Source organism: Lipotes vexillifer, unplaced genomic scaffold (genome assembly GCF_000442215.2).
Source record: "Lipotes vexillifer unplaced genomic scaffold, Lipotes_vexillifer_v1.1 scaffold1587, whole genome shotgun sequence".
Taxonomy (NCBI): domain Eukaryota; kingdom Metazoa; phylum Chordata; class Mammalia; order Artiodactyla; family Lipotidae; genus Lipotes; species Lipotes vexillifer.
The window spans coordinates 1,031,506-1,039,824 of NW_006790570.1; the positions used below are offsets into that span (position 1 = coordinate 1,031,506).

The window sequence follows — 8,319 nt, forward strand, 5'->3', positions numbered from 1 at the left end:
AGGTACTTGTCACATCGTCATCAATCACGGTCACGGCACCGCTCTGGTTCTTTTAACCTTCATCTGAAGCGTGATGCCTCTGTTAAGACTTGATTTTGGATGGAAGAAAAAGAATCTCTCTCCTGAAGACCAAGCTCACTTTATCAAATGCGTTTTAGGACAGGACAAAACCTACTCCTCTCTTTACTTTGTGTGAAATCCTCTCCCTAGAGCAGACCGGAGAGTCTTAACCAAGTACATCAAATGTCAACATATTTCTTCCAGCAAAAGGTTTCACATATTTATTACTAAGCCCCAAAGCACTAGTGCAGAAACACTGACAACAAAAGAAGAACCAACCATTCCATTTCTCCCATAAAACACATGTGGCTTTTCAGACAGTAGTGATGTTCCCACTACTGTGATATGGTAAGATGCAAGTGACCTTGACACAACATAAATGTGTGCCACCTCATATGTGAAGCTCCTTACAGACCCAGCTTGGCTCTTCTCCAATGTCTCCTCTTGGAGTTGTATCTGATTTTATTACCAGTTTTCATTCAAATACATTGGGGAATGGGATGATTCTGCATTTGTTTCTTGGCCAGGAATTGCTTGATCCTGAAAGTCTTGTGAGAAGACCTGGCAAGGAGCAAATTCAACCACACAGAGGATGGCAGAGAAGAGCAAATGTCAACATTTGGCTTCTTATTAACATTTAGCTCCAAACCTAGGAGAACTCTATCATACTCTCCCTTTATTTTGTTTTCTGTGTGTTTGTTTTGTTTTTACTACCTGATCCATCAGTAAGTCCTCATGGCTTTTTCTCCAAAATCTAACCCCTCTGTCCAACCTTGTCCCCTCCTCTCCCTTGCGACCCCTCGAATTCAAGTTACCGAGGCCTCAGGCTGCCCTTCTCTGGCAGGCGCCATGGCTCTAATGATTCCTTCTCCTTTCACCCTTGGCCCTTTTTTTTTTTTTTTTTTTTTTTCGGTATGCGGGCCTCTCACTGTTGTGGCCTCTCCCGTTGCGGAGCACAGGCTCCGGATGCGCAAGCTCAGCGGCCATGGCTCACGGGCGTAGCCGCTCCACGGCACGTGGGATCTTCCCGGACCGGGGCACGAACCCGTGTCCCCTGCATCGGCAGGCGGACTCTCAACCACTGTGCCACCAGGGAAGCCCTCACCCTTGGCCCTTTTAATGTCCAGCCTCCACAGAGGGACCAGATAAATGCTTTTAAAAATGTAAATCTTGTCACTCCCTGTCTCCTGTTTAAAATCTTTCACTGGCTGCCCATTGACATTGAACTAGAACCTGAATCCCTTACCTTTACTGCCAGGCCCTGCCTACGTGTCAGTCCTCATGGCCCCCACACCTCTCTCTGTGCTGCCTCCACACGCTGTTAGCACGTGCTGAGCCCCTCCCATCTGTGGTAGGCTGAAAAATGCTCCCCCAGAAAATGTATCCATGTCCTAATCCGTGAAATCTGTGAGTGTGACCTTACATGGCAAAAGAGGGGATGTAATTTTTTTGCAGTTGTGATTAAATTAGGTGTCTTGAGCTGGAGATACTGATTATTCTGAATTATCTGGTGGGTCCTAAATGCCATCATGATGTCCTTATAAGAGGGAGATTAGTCAGGCACACACAGAGGAGAAAATTTGAAGATGCTGGCCTCGAAGATTAGAGTCATTCGGACACAAGCCAAGAAATGTTGGTAGCCACCAGAAGCTGGGAAAGGCAAGGAACAGATTCTCCCCAGCACCTCCAGAGAAAGCATGGCCCTGCAAACACCTTGTTTTCAGACTTCTGGCCTCTAGAACTGTGAGAGAATAAATTTCTGTTGTTTCAAACCACCAAGTTTGTGTTAGGTTTTTACAACAGCTGTAGAAACTAATACACCATCTTAGGGCTTTTACGGTTCCTCCTGCCTGCAACTTATCCTATGAAACCTTCTGCCTCTCTCTTGCTCCTGAGGACGCAGCTGAAATACCAGCTCTTCAGGGAGGACTTACCTGAGTGTTCGAGCTAAGGTAGCCCGCCCCACTGAGACATTCTTTATCACATCACCTGTTTTATTTTCTTCATCATTGTTTAGAAATTATTTATATTTATTTTTTCTTTGACTGGCTTATTATCTCATTCCAGTACATAAAACAGTATCTGGCATGTAATACCTGCTTATTAAATATTTGTTAAAGGAAGGAAGAAAAGAGGAAAGAACATTACTAATTTCTTGGTGATAAAGAAAATGTTATATAATAAACATCTGGGCTTTCAAAAATTTTTTTGGCTACTATGGTGAATGTCTTCTACTAGATAGGGTTGCCTATATACAATCCTATAAATAAAATACAGGGCACTCAGTTAAGTAGGAATTGCAGATAAACATAAATAATTTCAGTATAAGTATGTCCTACCAGATACTGTATGGGACATACTTGTGCTAAAAATTATTCAAATTCAAACTTCAAATTTAGCTGGGCATCTTATTTTGTTTGTCTTATTTTTACTACCCCTGGCAAACCTAGCTGTAAACCACTATAGTCTGTCATAGACAGAGACTGTCAGAAGATGAAGGGATTAAAAAAAAACAACAAACAAAAAAAACCCTTCCCTTGAAAATCTTATCTCATACAACTATTCATCAAAATCTTGGAACTACACACATATCAATAAGTTTATCCTTTTCTCTTTGAAGGAAAACTAAAGAAGTTGTGCTTGTTTACTCACATCACTCAGGGAATGGAAGGCACCCACTCTGCTAGAGGAAAGCCCTGATGGTTTCACATGTGAATCTGCATGGGTAGCTCCAGAACTGGGTATAGATTGATTCTATAGAGTAGATCTTGACACCAAAAGTATGATGCTTACTAGACTTCATCAAAATGAAAAACTTTTGCTATGTGAAAGAGCCTGTTAAGAGGATAAAAAGACAAGCTAGAGGATGGGAGAAAATATTTGCAAACCATACATCTGACAAAGGACTCATGTCTTAAGATATAAAGAACACTCAAAACTCCACAGTAAAACAAAGAAACAAACAAAAAGACAATTCAATTTGAAAATGGTCAAAAGACATTGAGACATTTCACTAAGGATGTATGAATGGAAAATATGCACATGAAAAGATATTTGATATTACTTGTCATTGATGGAGGAAGTGAGCCTTAAGCCTGCAATCCATATTTTGTCTATCAGCCAGGATCCTGGGGAATAAAGTTACAGTTGATGGCAAGTAAAATGATGCATGCACCCACTCAGTCCAGGATGAGAGGGAGAGTGGAGACCTGGCATCCTTGGCAGGGGCAGGCCCTTCTGGCTGTACTGACCCAGAGAGACCAGAGGAACAACACTGTGCCATGAGAGCAGAGAACAGGCATCATGAGTGCGGTGGCTCTTAACATGCCAGGTCCACTCAATAGAGAGTGTGGCCTGATAACCATCAGGCCTGATAAGCCAACCTCTTCCCATGGGGGAGGGGGGTAGTCAGGCTTAAGATGGGGTGGACACTCCCTCTCTAACACCTCCTTGTCACAGAAAAAGTATATGTGGACACTCCCTTCCCTTTGGGTCAAGGCAGGCATATGAAAAGAGGAACATAAATATTTCTCCCTAAAATGCCGCCTCAAGGGGAGGAGGTATTTACAAGACCAGGTTGTCAGTATTATTGATGGATGCGACCAGTCTTTAAGCCTGCTAAAATAAGAGACTCACTGAGAACCAAAAGGTTTCCACTGGGCAACAGAAAGGTCAGAACGTCCCCCAAAGCATACTCCAATTGTTGTGTTTACCTTGAAGTCCCTTGGAAATCTAAAAATAGGAAGTTCTGTGTTGAAAAACTACCCAACAGTAAGGAAACAGAAGTGACAGCCATCCAAATGCAGAGCCCCAAACTGCATGCCTCATTACCTACTGTCATACAGCGTGGGGCTCAGTTCTGCTCCACTCTTATCAATGAGTTCACTCACCACAATATAGGAAAACACATTCTAGAAGAAGACATTCTAATAATGATTAAAAATATAAATCCATCACTAGGGGCAATGTTGTTTTCTTTTTAATTCATGAACAACATTCTTCTCAATCATCTCAGGAGGAAGGGAAATAAAAGAAGCATCTTAGTGAGGACCCACCCCCATCTTTCACAAATTTCCCTGGAATTTTGTTTTAAAGAAGACCAGAGACTATCATAGGTACAGTTTTTCTCCTCAGCACCAACTTACAAAAAGTTTTGTGATCTTTTCATTTTCTAAAATGCATTAATTTCACATTTTAAAGAAGACACTGAGCCCTAGTGGTTACGAATAGAATTAGGTGTATTTTCAAGGACTCAAACTTCAAGAAGTGAGGCCGAGGTAAATTCATTCTTCCAGACCATTGTTTAATATTTCTGATAGGTAATTCGCCCAACTCTATTCTTGTGCCTTAAAGAAATAAATGTAAATCTAATGGATGAGCCAGTGTAATTGGATCATTTTATTTGCTTAAAAAAAGCCATAATATCTGGATCAAGTTGTGGACAAGAAGTTGTTCAAGTTTGGCTACACAATACATTTTATATTCTTTTTCTTCTGTAAGTTTCTAGCAATATTTGAGACTCCTTAAAGTTTTATACATTTGAAAACTTTCTAGAATGTATAATCAACTAATTAAAAGGATTAATTATAAAAAGCAATCTTACAAGTTTCAAATTTTCATTGTTTCTAATTAAGAAATAATATGTATGTTCATTGTAAAATCACAAAGTTTATAAAGTAAAAAATAGAAATTTCCCTTCCTTCTACTCCAATTCTACACTCTAGACATATCCATGGTTAATAGTTTGGCATGTATCTTTTCAGATTTTGTTTTCCTATTCACATAGAAATATGTAAATACATTTTAATTGTCTTTAATCTTTATTGTGAAAAATTTCAAAGTTGAAGAAATTAGAATATTATAATGAGCCAATATATACCTATCACCCAACTTCAACTGTTTTCAATTTTCTGTCAATCTTGCTTTATCCATTTCCCACCTACTTTCTTCCATCCCTCACTGGGTTATTTGTAAGCAAATCTAAGTCATAATATTTTATTAGTAAATACTAAGGACTTTTAAAAATAATTACCACACCTAAAATTTTCTAAATGAATAACTCTTAAATAACATGAAATAGTGTTCAAATATTCCTAAATATTTGAAAATATATATAACTATATATATGTACATAAATATGTAACAGAACTATACTAGACATAGTGCTATGTTCCTGCAGAAAAAATTTAAACTTTAAAAATAAATTATAGATCAAAGAATGTTGTTGGAATCCATTGGGACTTTTCAGCTTATGTTTTACACCCCTTCTATTAATTTATAAAGTTCTACTATCTGAGGTCAGGCTTAAGGCTCACTTCCTCCATAAATGACAAGTAATATCAAATATCTTTTCATGTGCATATTTTCCATTCATATATCCTTAGTGAAATGTCTCAATGTCTTTTGCCCGTTTTCAAATTGAATTGTCTTTTTGTTTGTTTTACTGTGGAGTTTTGAGTGTTCTTTATATCTTAAGATATGAGTCCTTTGTAAGATGTATGGTTTGCAAATATTTTCTCCCATCCTCTAGCTTGTCTTTTTATCCTCTTAACAGGCTCTTTCACATAGCAAAAGTTTTTCATTTTGATGAAGTCTAATATGCACCATGCTTTTGGTGTCAAGTCTAGGAAGTCATCACTAAGCCTTAGATTGCCAGGTTTTCTCCTATGTTATCATCTAAAAGTTCTATAGTTTTATGTTTTGCATTAGGTCTATGACTCATTTTGAGTTAATTTTTGCATAAGGTATGAGACTTAATTCAAAGTTCACTTTTTCTATGCATATTCAATTGCCCCAGTACCATTGGTTGAAAAGACTACCTTTTCAGAAATTGCTTTTCACATCTTTGTCAAAAATCAGTTGGCTGTTCTTGTGTGGGGTTACTTCTGGCTTTTCTGTTTTGTTCCATTGATCTATTTGTCAATTGATTAATATAAATTTTATGTAATGTTTCTAAATATTTCCTACTATACACCCTAGGCACCTGCCCACTACAGTTCATTGCTGCTCTCAATCAGGGACTCTTAATTGTGTTCCTGGAATAAGTTTTTTGGTCTGAGAAGAAGATACAGAGAATCTTGAATATTATTCTGTTCTAATGGTACTGTGTGAATTTCCTTGTGAAAACATCTAATCTGTTTATTAAAATTTTTTTTTAATTATCAAGAACAGGAAAATTTCGAGTCTATCTTCATGTCATTTCTTATTTGATGTTTATGTAATCCAGATGTCCCACATTTCATTTCTCTTTAATGCCCAACTTTCAACAACATGAATCCCCTTTCCATTTGCCTGTAGAAATTCGATTCTTTCTCTCAAGTCTCTGAGAATACTCTCTCATACTTACATGTCTCACCAGTGTATCCCAGATGGCTGTCACTTTAGCTGGCCCTCTGGTCTTGACCTCTGCTTAGCTTTTCTGGAGGCCCCTCTCGCTGCCTTGAGATGGGTCTTCTGCCAGCTGCTGCTGTAGTTCTCTCTACACTGCTTTGCTTCAGGTATGGACACAGATGTCCAGGCCAGTCCCTAAATTTCCCAACATAATAGCTGGGACCAGGCTGCCTATTTAACAAGACTTTACTAAAAACTTGAGTGTAATGCAGAGGTTTGTGGCATAGACCATTTGAAACACACATGAAAATGATTTCAGGGTCAGGCTCGAGCCCCTCCACGGGTCCCCTACCAGACGCTCTCTCACCAGTCCCTGGCCTGCCCTGAAGTTGTGAAGGCTCGCTGCTCTTACCCCAAGAGGGGTGCCCTTGGGCATCTCCCCTTCTATATCTCAAGCTGCCAAACTCCTTGGGGCTCCAGAAAAGAAACTCTTTATTTTATAGCACAGTTTAAGGTCCACCTCCAAGAATTCCTTTTTACTGGACCAGGTTAACATCTTGAAACAACCTTTTTTTTTTTCTAAGATTTAATTTTATTTATTTTTGGCTGTGTTGGGTCTTCGTTGCTGTGTGCATGCTTTCTCTAGTTGTGGCGAGCGGGGCTACTCTTCACTGCGGTGTGCAGGCTTCTCCTTGCGGTGGCTTCTCTTGTTGTGGAGCACGGGCTCTAGGCACGTGGGCTCAGTAGTTGTGGCACGTGGGCTCCAGAGCGCAGGCTCAGCAGCTGTGGTGTACGGGCTTAGTTGCTCCACAGCATGTGGAATCTTCCCGGACCAGGGATTGAACCTGTGTCCCCTACATTGGCAGGAGGATTCCTATCCACTGCATCACCAGGGAAGTCCAAAACAACTTATTTTTATAAGGAGAACTTACTTCTTATTCAAAGGAGTTAGCCCAAAGGTCCCACAGGTCCCACAAGAACTATAGTTTAGCATGTATAATAAGGAGTCTGACTCCACTGGTTAATGTTTGGCTGTACGTCCCCTTTAGCCTCATTCTTCCCTCTTCTTCTCATGTCCCACATCTGGGAAAATGATGGAGCAAGTCCAGATGCTCCCCCCTTCAGGGTGGTAGGTGGTTCAAGCCATACAAGCCTTTGCCTGTGCAGGGAAAGCCTCACCCCCGGCTCCATCCCCTAACCACAGTAAATACTCAAAGCCAGTCTCATTTCTTGCTCTCTTGAGCCATTTTGGGCCTGCTTGGGAGGCCTGCCCTGCTCACCCCAGAAAGCCTCCATTATGTAATAATAAATCTCTTCATACCCTCTTGGTATTCGTGTGACATCATCAATCTTGACACTCAAATCAAATTTTGAATGCGGGTCCATGCTGCCGAGACTGATTTGGATATTGTGATAACATCAGAATATGTCTCAAAAACACATTAGAGAATAGCCTGAGTTAAGTTTTGGCACTTCTTGCTCTTTTGGCAGTCCAGCGCTCTTTAGGGTTCCTTCATAAACAAGAGGTAAAGATGAGACTTCATGTCTTGTTTTGTTTATGCAAGACACACAAACATTCCCAAGAAAATTTCAGAGCTCATAGTCTAAATTTGTATTTAGAATGCACCAATCTTCCTAAAGGAAACAGCTGGTGCGAATCAACTCTACCAAAAAGAAAATGACATTTTTAATTTTTATACGGATCAGAAACCCTTTCTACTCTGGAATATCAACTTTACCTTTTTATAATCAAAAGTCCTATTAAAAGGTCCCTCCCCTCTCCAAAAAAAAGAAAATAAGTACAAAGTTAAATCAAATCTTGGCCAGCAAGGAAACAGAAAAATACCTTGAAGCTTTAAAATAGCAGGTCTTACTCTGCCTCTGGATCTCCTCACCATCAGAGTAACGTGGGAAAAAAACCACCTCCAC

At 39.9% G+C, this 8,319-nt stretch overlaps 1 pseudogene; it reads right to left on the reverse strand.

Annotated features, from left to right (window-relative positions):
- Window positions 1-467: 467 nt before the first annotated feature.
- Window positions 468-7,776, reverse strand: LOC103077569 (60S ribosomal protein L39 pseudogene; annotated as a pseudogene).
- Between the last annotated feature and the right edge of the window lie 543 nt (window positions 7,777-8,319).